This window comes from Gopherus evgoodei, chromosome 8 (assembly GCF_007399415.2).
Source record: "Gopherus evgoodei ecotype Sinaloan lineage chromosome 8, rGopEvg1_v1.p, whole genome shotgun sequence".
NCBI lineage: Eukaryota > Metazoa > Chordata > Testudines > Testudinidae > Gopherus > Gopherus evgoodei.
Window position 1 is genome coordinate 62,668,810 of NC_044329.1, and position 13,486 is coordinate 62,682,295.

At 40.6% G+C, this 13,486-nt stretch overlaps 1 protein-coding gene across 6 annotated transcripts in view; it reads right to left on the bottom strand.

Annotated features, from left to right (window-relative positions):
- Nucleotides 1-13,486, bottom strand: part of BRINP3 (BMP/retinoic acid inducible neural specific 3) — a 317,732-nt gene that overhangs the window by 34,397 nt on the left and 269,849 nt on the right. The window contains exon 9 of one of the 6 annotated variants that reach the window (XR_004001693.1): nt 12,963-12,987. The exons of the other annotated variants lie outside the window; for them this stretch is intronic. The gene's annotated coding sequence lies outside the window, so the exon portion shown is untranslated. The remainder of the gene's footprint in view (nt 1-12,962; nt 12,988-13,486) is intronic. 6 annotated transcript variants of the gene reach the window in all.

Consider the following 13,486-nt stretch of genomic DNA (forward strand, 5'->3'; position numbering starts at 1 on the left):
TACTGTAATTCTATTTTAATTCTAATTAGTATAAAGCATACAAAAGAAGGATCTCATCTTTGATAGACACAATCCCTGTACAAATATCATAAGACCTAATCAAAAGCCAGTTGAGCTCAATGAGAGTCTTTCCATTTATTTTTGTGGGCTTTTGGATCAAGTCCGTTTGTGGGGGAGATTTTCAAAGGCAGAAATGAAAACTAAGGGACAGATTTTTAAAGATGTTTAGGGCCTAACTCCCAATTAAATCAATATGAGCTAGACAGCCAAATACTTCTAAAAATCTGCCCCTAAACACCGCACTCCCATTGAGTTTCAAAGGGATTTATACAAGATGACACTCTTCTGCACCTCTTCTGCCACAACCTAGAAAAATCAGTGCTGCCACTGAGACACACTTGATTTCTCAAGATACACAGGCACCTCTCAGAATATCAGTCACAGGTCTGCCAAGCTGCTCTAATTAAGCCTTCCAACATTCAATATATCTATACTCAATACAGTCAATGCAACTGGAAAACATGCAGAAAAATGCTTGAATTCAAATCTGCGGAATACAACACAAACAAGGCTCCCCTTGGAGGGGGGGAGAGGTGTGAGTGGACCAAGCCATGGCTCCACTCCCTTCTAATAGGCCAATGCAGTTGAAGCAGGTCAGAATGGAGAAGGTGTTGTAATTTGATGTTGGTATAAGCCCTGCCCACCAGTCTACCAGAGCAAGGAGGACACAAGGAAGTAATTGTGATTCAGAGATGTGTAGTCAGAGACATATTGCCTCTGAGGCTTGGGTAGAGTAGCTTATGAACCACTAGTAGTTAGAGTAAGGAGGATTCAATTCTAGAAATCAAGGCAGTTTTATTGAAATTCCTACCTGGAGATTTGGCTAACTGATTTTATGCATGGTTTTGAAAATTTTGGCCTAAATATTCTGGAAATAGCTAGGTGCACAAATTTGTGTAGTTACATAGAGCTTGGAACATTTTTTTTTTTAGGATTATTCCTAATTAAAATAAAGTATGTGTTTATCTTTGTCGTTGTGTCAGAGTTGTACATCTGACACACAGACTAGGTTGTCAAAATGATTTATCCATATTTTTTTGACTCTCTCTAGCCCTAAGTGAGTCCATTAATTCATACCTTATAATGTTGGAAGCAGAAACATGCTGTGCAAATACTACAAAGACTTTATAATTAAATCTATGCTAATAATTTTCTAGCAATGTAGTTGGGCAAAGCTACAAAGAATGCTTTTTACATGGATTTCACACAAAAAATCAGTTCCACCCTCTATCCCTCCACATCCTTAAAAAAGTGAAAACTTAAAACAACAATATTTTTGCAAACCTAATGAAATAAGTGAAAACTGTTTTACTACAAAACATTAAGAATTCTCAGGCTGTTATGCATTTCCAAAGGCTTACAGGACTTACAGTCAGAATTCCATGGCTCTATTCATCTCAAATTATCTGTAGACCTCTATACTCAGATAACAGTGAGCTATTCAGAAGACCAAGCAGGCTAAGGAATTATATTTTGCCAAGATTCACAGGTGCCTCCCGTAGAGAACTTCTTTATAATACTCCTCTGCAAACTCCCGACCCCCATTTCAGGACACTAATCTCTATTCACTAGAGATAAAAACTTGATTTATGTAGAGAAAGAGTCTATTTTTATTTTTGAAGTTAATCCAATTCCAAGTTGCAACAACAATTATACATCCTCTTAAGCACAGATGCAGAAATTGTGCATAGACTTCCTTTTAAATATTAATGGATGGAAACCTCGTCCTCTTAATACTAAAATTTAAAAGGGTTCTCTGGCATTTCTGAACCTTTGCTTATCTCTTTACAACAAATAAGATATTGCCTTTCTCAGTATGGCTGAGATTATGTCCAAATGTGGTGCACATGTTGTGATGAAGTGGGACTGTTCTTGGCGTTTCCTCTGAATATTGTGTGGGTGCCTTAGTTTCTGGCCAACATTCTGTCTCCTGGCAACTAATGGCCTGGGCTCTTCCTCTCTGCAAGGGGATGCTAAAGGTGTGGGAGAACAAAGAGGTCAGGTGACCTCCTGGCCCCAGAAAGGAACTCAGCTGAGAAGGAGGGGCTGGAGGGGGTTTCAGTTGGGAGCTGGCTGGGGACGGGAAGTGAGGGCAGACAGGGTTGTCTGGCTCACTGCACCCCAGAATGGACTCGGCTGAGGGGTCCCATTCTCTGTACCTACAAGCTCTGTTTTAGACCATGTTCCTGTCTTCTAATAAACCTCTGCTTTACTGGCTGGCTAAGGGTGACGTCTGACTGTGAAGTGGGAGTGCATGCAGGACCTTCTGTCTTCCCCAGGACCGTGCCCGGGTGGACTCGCTGTGGGAAGTGCACAGAGGGGGCATATTCTGAATGCTCCAAGGTCAGACTCAGGGAGGTGAAGCCATGTGAGCTTCTTGCCCTGAAGGCAGTCTGCTCCAAGGCAGAGGAGGCTCCCCAAAGTCCTGACTGGCTTTGTGGGGAGCAGTTCCAGAGCATCGCACATGTGTAGCCTGTATACTATACATGATAGAGCTTAATGTGAAAAAAATCTACTAATTGTGAGTAATTCCATACTGGCTGCAAGGTTCACTGGATCACATAGACTGGATTCAGCAAGACAAAAATGATAATCAAATATGCTGCAACATACTGAAATCTAAGGAAATGATAAAGAAGAGTCTACATGCTGTCTTGGAACCTATTGAGATTCTCTCTACTCTGAGTTTCTTTGACACCAGTTTTGTAGAGAATCATTATATATCATTAAGGCTACGTGTCTGTCACGGAGGTCACAGAAGTCACAGATGTTAAAGAAAGTCACAGATTCTATGACTTTCTTTAACATCTGTGACTTCTGCAGCAGACAGCAGAAGCAGTTTGGGTGTGTGGAAGGGGCCTCAGGGCTGGGGCAGTGGGTTGGGATGCTTGATGGTGCTTATCGGGGCTGAGGGGCTCCCTGGCTGTCACTGGGATGTCCCTCCAGGTCCTCAGCAGAATGGCCAGGGGGGTCTCTGTGCACTGCCCCCTCTCACCTTCACAGCTCCCATTGGTTGTGGTTCCCGGCCAATGAGAGCTGTAGAGACAGTGCTTGTGGCAGGAGCAGAGTGCGGAACCCCCTACCTCCCCTCCCCTAGGAGCTGCAGGGTCATCCTGGTCAGAGCCAGGTAGGAAGCCCATCAACCCTCCCCCTGTAGGACCAGCAGAGGTCCCGGGCTGCACACTGCTGCCTGCCTCCTCCTTCCCAGAACCAGCAGGGGTCCCAGCTGTGTGCCATTGCCCACCTCCCCCCCAGCACCAGCGGGGTCCCAAGCCATCCCTTCCCAGCACCTGTACATTTTGGTTTACTGCTCGTGATCTGTCCATGACTTTTACAAAAAATACCCATAATGAAAATGTAGCTTACATATCATACAGTCAACAGCATAGCTACCCATTTCACAGTACCTCAGACCTATGTGCCAGCTTTTTGGTGTATATTTATACTGTAACTTAGTCATTGCTCTAGGAATAATGTAAACTGGTGCTGTTTTGTGCAGATAATACAATGATGAAAGCAGTCCAAATGTACACAGATTGTAAGCTTTCAGCTCAAATTAGAAAAAAAATCAGTTATTGTCTCATTTTTTTTCTAAATTAAGCTTATAATGCCAAAAATAATGTACAAAATAATATCCTGTTTTTCAAGGTTATACTGTTTTCTTAGGTCTAGCTGTGAAACACAGGGATTTTTAATTATGTGCATTGCTCTGAGAATTATTTCATTAGTTTGCGCACTAATAAAGGATTTTAAAAAATAAATAATGAAGGTGAAGATCCTGCAATCAGTTTGTACTGGGACTTTCATTATTTTATGGATGTTTTCCTTAGATATAGAATAAAAAATGAAACTCACCAAATAGCTATACTTGATACTTCTGGCTGTGTCATTACATAAGCAGGTTATGGATTATAAAATTGAGCCTCTCTCTCAATACAAGGACATATGCATGAGTTTAAAATGGTGAAAAAAATGGGCATTTGTGGTTACCAGATATATGTCAGACTACAGTGAAGTTTCCTCCATGACACACAACCTGAAGCTATTTATCAAAAAAATTCTTTGTAAGATATATGGCTAAAAATCCAGATAGTCGATTATTTATTTGAAAAAATGAAAGTTTTTTTTTATTTGAGGGGGTTAACAAAAAACACATGAAAGCATGTTTTATGGTGAATTGGATAGTGTCTTCATAGGGAGAAATTTTGGACTAAGTATGTTACTCTTGCTCTTGAAGCTGTATATGTTACATATATAGATATGAGCTCCTCAGGCTGGAACAAATACATGATCTTGCTGTGGACTGAGCAAGAAGATTCTTCCAGGTGAACTTCAAATTTGATGTTTGTTTCTTTGTTTAACTACTGTATCTTGGTTGTTGATAGAAGTCAATCATAAAAGATAATAAATAAGACTGAATTTCCTGATTTGGTGACCACTCCCCAAGCCAACACTTGGTGCTGCACATGCTCCTCCAGATGAATAACTCCTGCTTAATATTCATCCTCTCTGCTTCTAAGTATGTCACTGGAGAACTGATGCTACAATTGTGTCATTCTCCTGTCACATGAACTAAGAACAAAGTGTCTTCTATACTCCAGTAGCTGCTTTGTTTCATCTGCTATGTCTGTTCTCTTTACGAATGACTGGGCATCAATACCAAACTAGTCTGCTGATCACATCCAGTCTTAGGACGTATTGTAAGCATGTACTCAGAGGGACAGAAATGGCACATTCTGAGTCAGCTCTCTCACATTTTCAGTAGGCAGCTAGAAAAAACAGTTAAATCATGGGAAAGTATGGATATGAGGCCCTAGGATACAAATTCTATGTTATTTCCTGTACTGTTTTCTGCCAAGAGGCCAGGTTGCCATCACCTTCGGTGATGAGAGGGTCCAAGCCCAGGATGAGGGCATACATAGATGTTTTAGATAATTTTCTTCTCTCCTTTTGACTTGTAGGTAGTACTCAGAGCTGGAAGAGGTGAAGGTCACTCTTAACTTCAAGACACTGGTCAACTGCAACTGTGGAGAAACGAAACATGACAGAAATGGAATCTTGTTTTCATTTCAGCTGTGGCTTTAAGGCATTGGCCTCCTTTCGTTTAGTTATTGAAAGCAAATAGAACTTCACTTACATCTCCATTGTTCTGAAACCTTTCTGTTTCCGTCCTACCACAAAGACTGTAAAATGGATTTAAGAAGAACTTCATTGCATAGCACACGTCTTGTTCTCATACTTCCTGGCATTACTATTGTACCTTTCCAAGATAATGGATGTCTGGGAAGAAAGTCATGCAGATATAATCTTCCCACCAGAAGGGATATGCCTTTGCCTCCATTCTGTCTGCTGATAACCTTCTGAAAGTAGTGAAGAGAAAGGCTTCTCAGTCAAGATAGTGTCTACCAAAGGACAGTTGACTTTTTCGCAGCATTGTGCAAAACAGACATATGATAATACAGTTTTAAGTGCTGAGATATTTATTTGGATGTGAACTCTTCACATAAACAGTAGGATCATTATTTCTCATATTGGATTATAACCCTGCATGGAAACAAATGGCTGCATTGATAGTTTTACTGTCACTAAGGGGAAAATTCTTCCATCCTTACTCGGGTTGTGTAGTACCTTACTCTGCAAGTAGGATCAGTGAAATCAATGGTACTATTCATGAAGCAAGGTACTTATTCATACTGAGTAAAGGTGGTAGAATAAGGCTCAATATTAGAGCAAGACTGTAGAAATCCTATCCACCCTAGTAAGCAATTACAAATGCAAATAGCCCTACTGAAGTCATTCAGATTACATGTGTGAATGGATACTTCTACAGGGGAGTAACAGCTCCACAATATGGTGCTTCATAAATACTTGGAATTTCTTGCAAGCTGCAGAAAGATATGAGTTATAAACAATAGTGTAGGGCCATATTCTGACACTGATTCTCACTGAGTAATATTTTTACCCTTAGAGCAGTCCCTTTCCTATTAATGGGATTACTCAGGGAGTAAGGTACTACTCTGTTAATTAGGGTGTCGCAATCTACCCCTGGAGCTACATGGAAGTCTATTTCTGTCAGGAATTTATATACTCTGACAACAGAAGTTACAAAACGATTACTTACTTTAGTAAACAATGAACTTTCCTCCTAGCTAATATGTGCCCACATCACTGCCACAGCTGGCACGTTTCTAGCATTCTCAGAAAAGAGGCCAAGGTGTGAAGGGACATAAAGGCCAACTTGCCTTCCCACCCATACAGATGGTCCTTCCAAGTAAGAATTGAGACATGTTAGCAAGACAACATGGGCCTATACTGCTACTGCCTGTGCCTGTCTATCCAGTGAATATGTCAGAAGACTGCATATTCCAGAGCTGCCTATCTGACACTTTTCATAGGAGGACTAAACTCACTTAGAAACTGGTGGGAAAGAAAAACAAACTACAACAACAAAAGAAAGATTAAAAACAGAAGGACTTGTATTCATGAGTGATCACTGATAGAGTGGAACTGTTGAGCCTGCTATTCAGTACTGTTTATGGAAAGTGGGATCTAATTTATTTGTTTTAGTCCATCACTAGGCATGTACAGTATACACTATTTTTCCATCCATATTTTTCATTGTCATATTCCTATTTAAAAAAAAAAGTCCTTTTTTATGTTCTAGATATGGAGCTGCAGCAGTTGACTCTTCTTGGTATTTCTGTCCACAGATGAAGCTAGCCTTGAGATTATCCATATGACACTACAATTGCACACCATATTGCTGGCTAAAATATCACTTTTAAAAAGGTGAGGTGTGTTTGTCAGCTTGTAATATGCTCCTTCCATCACTCTGCTTTGTTCTCATAATGGGGACATAAGAAAAGTTGGAGAATATATTATATACCAGAAACTCTTTGATGCTCTTGGTTTGTGTAAGACAAAATAACCAATATATTAGATGGAATGGGAAACTTTGAATGTGATGCAATGGAAATAAAAGAAACTGAGTCCCTCAGAGATGATTTCTTGACTTGTCTCACACCTGCTGGATAGGAATGATTGCTCCCTCAGCTATGAGAATTAGAAGAATTTCTGATGGAATAGATTTGTTTCATTACACCTTTTGAAATGAAGGTCAGGTTTTTTTGTCAGGGAAAACCAAGAATAAAAATGAGAGAATAACAGTTTCAAAGGCAACCTTACAGTACTTTTCAAAGGAATCTTCAAATCCAAAAAGTGAAAATTCAGCATCAGCAGGGGTAGATCTAGCCATACTCCAAACTAATTAATACAGTAAGTATATGGTTATGGTGACCTAAGACACAACCCAGAAGATTTAACTTTAGTGTCAGTTGTCCCATCTGAAAACTAATGCCTTAGTTTTTGAGTGAGAAAATGGTGTAATTGCATGTGGTATAAGATAGGTGAAGAAAAAAAAGAAGCTTGCTCGTGTGTGTCCATACCTACATCAATGCATATATCACAGTGCCTCTTCTCATCTAATTGGGAATATTCTGATTCAGAGCCTGGAAAAGCCAGTTCTGAATGTTCTGACAGACATGATTTGACAAGCAGAAATCTCTGTCAAAGTGTAGCATCAGTGCAATAAAATGTGCCTGAAAAGTGGATGTGCATGACAGTACTTCCTGTCCCCCAACTTTGACCTTCATCTCTTTCATTCTCCAGCCATGTCAAAGTCTTTGGTTCATCATTAGACAATTGTTCCCATACAGAAAGAACATTTTAATGATTTTTTAAAGTAGCCAACATGGGGAATCAGCTGAGAACTATTTGAATTACAGTAGCACCTAGCAGCCTCAACCAGTATCAGGACCCTGTTATGCTAGGGAGCGTACAAACATCTTACAATCTAAATAGATACAACATGTAAAGAGGAGGAAGAAAGGTAAGATCATTATCCCCATGTCACATGGGAAAACTGAGGTAGAGCGAGGAAGCCTGTTGCACAGCTGGGAATTGAATCGAGAGTTCCTGAGTCCTAGTCTAGTGCCTGAATCACAAGACCATCATCCTTCTCTTTAGATCTCTTGTTGTCATGGCTTGTTTAGTAACCTACACAGCAAATAAGATGAACTGCGTTTCACTCAGGTATATTTTGTGGAGTTTGCACCCTTTTGAGACAGACACAACCGCAGCTCTGCATCACATCTCTATTAGAGAATCAATGAACCTTAATGGCAAGACTCTGTAACCATCTCAGCAAATGTCCTGTATTTTGCATTGTTCTAGTGGAAATTCTGCAACACTTCAGTTTAAGTTTAAAAAAATTAGTTTTTATTTAATTAAATAAAACATTGTGAATTTTTAATGTTTCATTTATTTTACACTGGCCTCACATTTTCAGTGTTCAGTAGACAGATAGATTCTAGTATTGTCAATGCCTAACTGATCATAACTGTTGTCAGGAGGAAATGTGGAGGTTTGGGAAGCAGGGTAGGTGACAAGCAGGGCTTTTGGCATCTGAGAAAGCAGAGAAAGCAGTCTGTAATTGTAGAATAAGCATATTTTTCACAGCAGCTGCAGAAAGCAGTTGAAAGAGGTACAGCTGCACTGGGATTGAGGAGACAAAATGTGGCCCAGCAAGGACCACCCTTACCCTCCTAGATCCAGAACTGTGCAAGGAAGAGACCTCTCCTCTGAGGGCACTTGGATCCATGCAGCATGTCTCTTCACCACAACCCTATTACCTTTGGGAAAGAAACTGCAGGAGGTAGACAGTCAGAGACTGAAGCCAGCAGAGCTGCTGCAGGAAAGAGTTCGAGCAAAGAACCCTGGACAATGATGATGTCATAGGAGTATGTTCTGCAGTTTTCACTATGAACATTCCCTCCCTGGTGCTGATGATATTTGTTCTGCACACTCCCTTCCTGTGTCTTTCCATCTGACCAGGCAGCTCTGCGACTCACAAAACAAATGTGCAGCCGCTGCCTAACACTGAAGGCACTTAAACTCATTGACTATTGTTTTTCCTTGGATCTGCACACTGCAACCTCACTCTGTGCAGCTGGATGCCTATCTCCTGCCTGAGTATGTGCAGTACTGCCTCATAGTAGGTGTCCGGATGCCTATGTCCTGCCTAAGCCCCAGACTGTAAGCCCAGAGTCACAAATTGGGAACAACAGGCATTTGGCTGCCCAACTCATGTGTAGGGGCCTGATCTGATATGTGGTCTCTGAGCATGCGAACTGAGTCTCTCAGCATGCGTACTGGATTGGGCCCCTCAGATGAGTTCACAAAAAACAGACAGGGCAGGGGGAAAGGCCTGCCTTATAATCCTTAGCCTGATGGAGAGGTTGCTCACTAAGGATGTGGAAGACCCCCAGTTCACATACTCCTTCTCCTGAGGAGGCAAAAGGATATGAACAAGGATCTGCCATCTCTTAGATAAGTGCCCTAACCATTTGACCATTGAGTCATTCTAACTCTTGCTTTGGCCCAATTAATATTTAAGTAGTCCATTGTTTAATTAAAGGGTTGAGGGCAAGTGTGTCAATAGCACAATCAGCTATAATTTATACCCCATGCTCGAAGAGCAAGAGTTAACTGGAGCCAGAGTACAATTAATGCACCAGGGAATTAGGCCCAACTGGGGAGGAGTTCAATGGCTCAATCAAGAATGAGTTCCATCTGAGAGAAGCAGAGTGACTAATAAAGGAATAAATTCAGGGAAGTAGATAAGAGTAAGTGTTTGGGGGAGGGAAGAAGATTTTGAGATCCTTTCCTGTAAAAGGCTAGGAGTTATACTGGGCAGTCAGAGGGGCGGAACAGATTCCTGTGGTGATCTTTGACAAAACGGAAAGACCCGAGGCTTGGGTTTCTAAGGGAGATGTAAATACGCAAAGAGGCTTGAAGCAACAGGAGCCAGGCCTCTGGGGAGAAAGCCTGGGTGGTTCTGTACAGGAGATATAATGCATGCTGTTGTAAGGATCAGGAAATCTAGAACATCGGTCTGAGGGGCTCCAGGTGACCAATGCTTCCACCCCATGGCCTATGGCAAAGGTGTTAGCCATTAACTATCAACTAGGGGGAAAATTAGCACGATGAGAAGTTCTACCCATGGAAGACCTGATTAGCAGCACACCCTTTGTCCCTGCCTGACCTCTGATTGATCGATCTGCCAGGCACACTATTTAAGCATAGAGGGACTTCCAGGAAGATATACATGCAAACTGGAAGTACCTAGTCTGTTATTATAATAGATCCTGCTCACATTTCCTGGCTCTGATAACTGGATTGATGTCTGACTCCTGGTTCTACCCACTATGCCAGAATGCCTGTCTCCCAATGGTGATACCTGGGAGCCCAGAAAAGGGGATTGATATGCTGAGGAGTGAGCCCAGAAACAGGATAGTTAAAAGGACTTCAAGAACCCAGAGAATAAGGGGGAACCAAGATCCTCCATCAGCCACCAAGCAAAGTGGCTAAAAGCCCTGTCACATAAGGGGTACAAGAACTGTTGAGCCAAAGACCTGGTGTTAAGTCAGTGGACTACTGATTTGTGGACTTGGTTACCATGGAAAGGGTCAAACTGAACACAACTGGGCCAAGCCATGAGAAATAGATCACCACAGGGCCGGAGCAGATGTATGTACCAGAGGATAAGTGCTTGCTATACTATGCCCAGCCACAAGGAAGTGTGCTGCTGGTGAGTCATGCTTTTACACAGCCTGTTAGCTTGTATATATAACCTTTTGCTGCTTATGATTGTGATCAGACCTTTTAGTCACAGGCCTATGGATCATGTTTGTATGTGTGTCACATCTGATTTAAATAACTCTAATCTCTAGTCTAATTAAAGGTATCATCTCAAAGTCCACTAATTTATTTCCCTGGAGAAACTTCCCTGGAGACTTCCATGTTCAAAAAAACCACACACAGCCACTGACCTTCATTTTATCTTGCATTCTTTCATCTTAGTACTGCGTGCAGCTTTCTGATGTGCACCAGGGTGTGAGCTAGATCACTTTGATTTCTATTGGAAGTTTAAACCTGAAAACCCTTTTTAACTCCCACATGAAGTATCTTAATGAAGTGGATTAAAGAAAGCTTTTTACTGTTTGTGATTGAAAGTGATATATAACTTAGGTACATTTTTTCTTCGTTCCTAGGGCAATTTGTATTTAGAAACTTGTGTATTCTGTTCTAGAAACAAAGGACTTTGCTAATAAAACACAGTAAAAACATGTTACTGTTTAATATCTCTGGTTTAACATTGCTTCTAGAGCAGCACTAGATGAAGCTCAGCTCCGGTGCATTCAGTGAATGGGGCTCTTGCTTGTTTGTATTGTCTTGGTCTAAAGCAACATCCAGTTGCTATTTTCCTTTATCTTAGTGATCTGCTGAATAATGTGTAACTGGGTTTTATCAGACATCCAGTTCTGCAAACATCCTGTACAAAGAAAAAGCTACCAATAGTTATTCAGTGTCCTTTTCTACATATTAAGATTTACTTTTCTTTTCTGCTGGGGAAACTTTATTCCTTGATCATCTTGCGGCCAGTGCACTAATTAACAATATTTCTACCAATGCATTCTAGGGTTAGAATAATCAAATCTCAAGAAGTTGTGTAGCATCACAATGTGGCCCAGGCTTATTACTTTGAAACCTAACTTTGAAGTATTCAGGTATTGCCCATTAAGAAACGCGGGATAGAAAACTTAATTTGCCAATCAACTGAAACACTATGGTAAAGTCCATTGCCAGATTTCCCATGTCTCTTCTGCAGGTGTGCAATGAGGAGCAGCAACAACGAAGATGCCCCTTCTCTATGTTTATATCATAAACCTAAAGAGATATTAGATAAAAATATAAAATAACCTTGTTGTAAGATTTCAATATAACACTGTTTTATGTCTGAAAAATTCAGACCAATTACATGGAAAACCAGAAGAGTAAGCAGGCTGCTTCCTAATACTGAGAGGCAGAACTCACCCTATCTTACTATAAGCTGGTAACTGCAAGACCTAGATTGTATGCTTCCCTACATAGCTGCCTAGCCTGCAAGCAGGATCAGAAAAACTCCTGAGCATTTAAAGTGACAGACTAAAAATTCAATACATTTTTAATACATCACACTCTTATGTGCCTTTGAAGCAGATAAGCACAAATTTAGGCTGCCAGATAAGAGATTGAAGTCTAGGACCTCCATGGTAGCATTCTCTGAAATGCTTCCAGTTCCATCCTCAGGCCAGTTACACAGGCAGAACTGCAGGGTCTCAATGGGCGGATGGGACAATGGTGTAGGGAAAAGGTGTTTAGATTTATTAGAAACTGAGGAAACTTTTGGAGAAAGGGGAGCCTACACAGGATAATGCAACCAGATTTCTGGCATATAAAATTTAAAAAAGTCATAGAGCAGTTTTTAAACTAAGGGCTGGGGGAAAGCTGACAGGAAGCACATGGTTCAGACAGAGACATCCCTTAGGGGAGAACCTATCAATAGAGATTCTCTATGTCCTAATAAGGAGGAGAGGTTGGAAGATGATAAAATATGGGGAGGAACTGATAAGAAACAACTAAATGAAAAAGAGGCCCATTCAATCACATCATGTAATGGCAGACAGATAAAAAGGGACAATTGTTTAGTGCCTATATACAAATACTAGAAGTCTAAATAATAAGATGGAGTGCCCCATTTTAAATGAGGATATTGATAATAATAAGCATCACAGAAACTTGGTGGAATAAGGATAATCAATGGGACACAGTAATACCAGGGTACAAAATATATCGAAAAGACAGAACAGGTCATGCTGGTGGAGGAGGTACAATAATGTGAACAAAGCGCAGAATCAAAAGAAGAAAAACCTGAAATGAACCAAACTGTACCATAGAATCTCTTTGGATAGTAATTCCATGCTCTAATAATAAGAATATAGCAGTAGAGATAAATTACTCACCACTTGACCAGGATGGTGATAGTGACTGTGAAATGAAATGTTCAGGAAGATTAGAGAGGCTATACAAATAAAAAAAAACACAATAATAATGGGGAATTTCAAATATCTCCATATTGACTGGGTACATGTCACCTTGGGATGGGATACAGAGATAAAGTTTCTTGACATCTTAAATGTCTGCTTCTTGGAGCAGCTAGTCCTGGAACCTACCAGAGGAGAGGCAATTCTTGTTGTAGTCCTAAGAGGAGCATAGGATCTGGTCCAAGAGGTGAATATAGCTGGACTGCTTGGTAATAGTGATGATAATATAATTAAATTTAACATTCCTGTGGCAGGGAAAACACCACAGCATCCCAACACTAGCATTTAATTTCAGAAATGGGGACTACACAAAAATGAGGATGTTAGTTAAACAGAAATTAAAAGCTGCAGCACCAAAAGTGAAATCCCTGCAAGTTGTATGGAAATATTTTAAAGACACCATAATAGGGAGGCTTAACTTAAATATATACCCCAAATTAAAA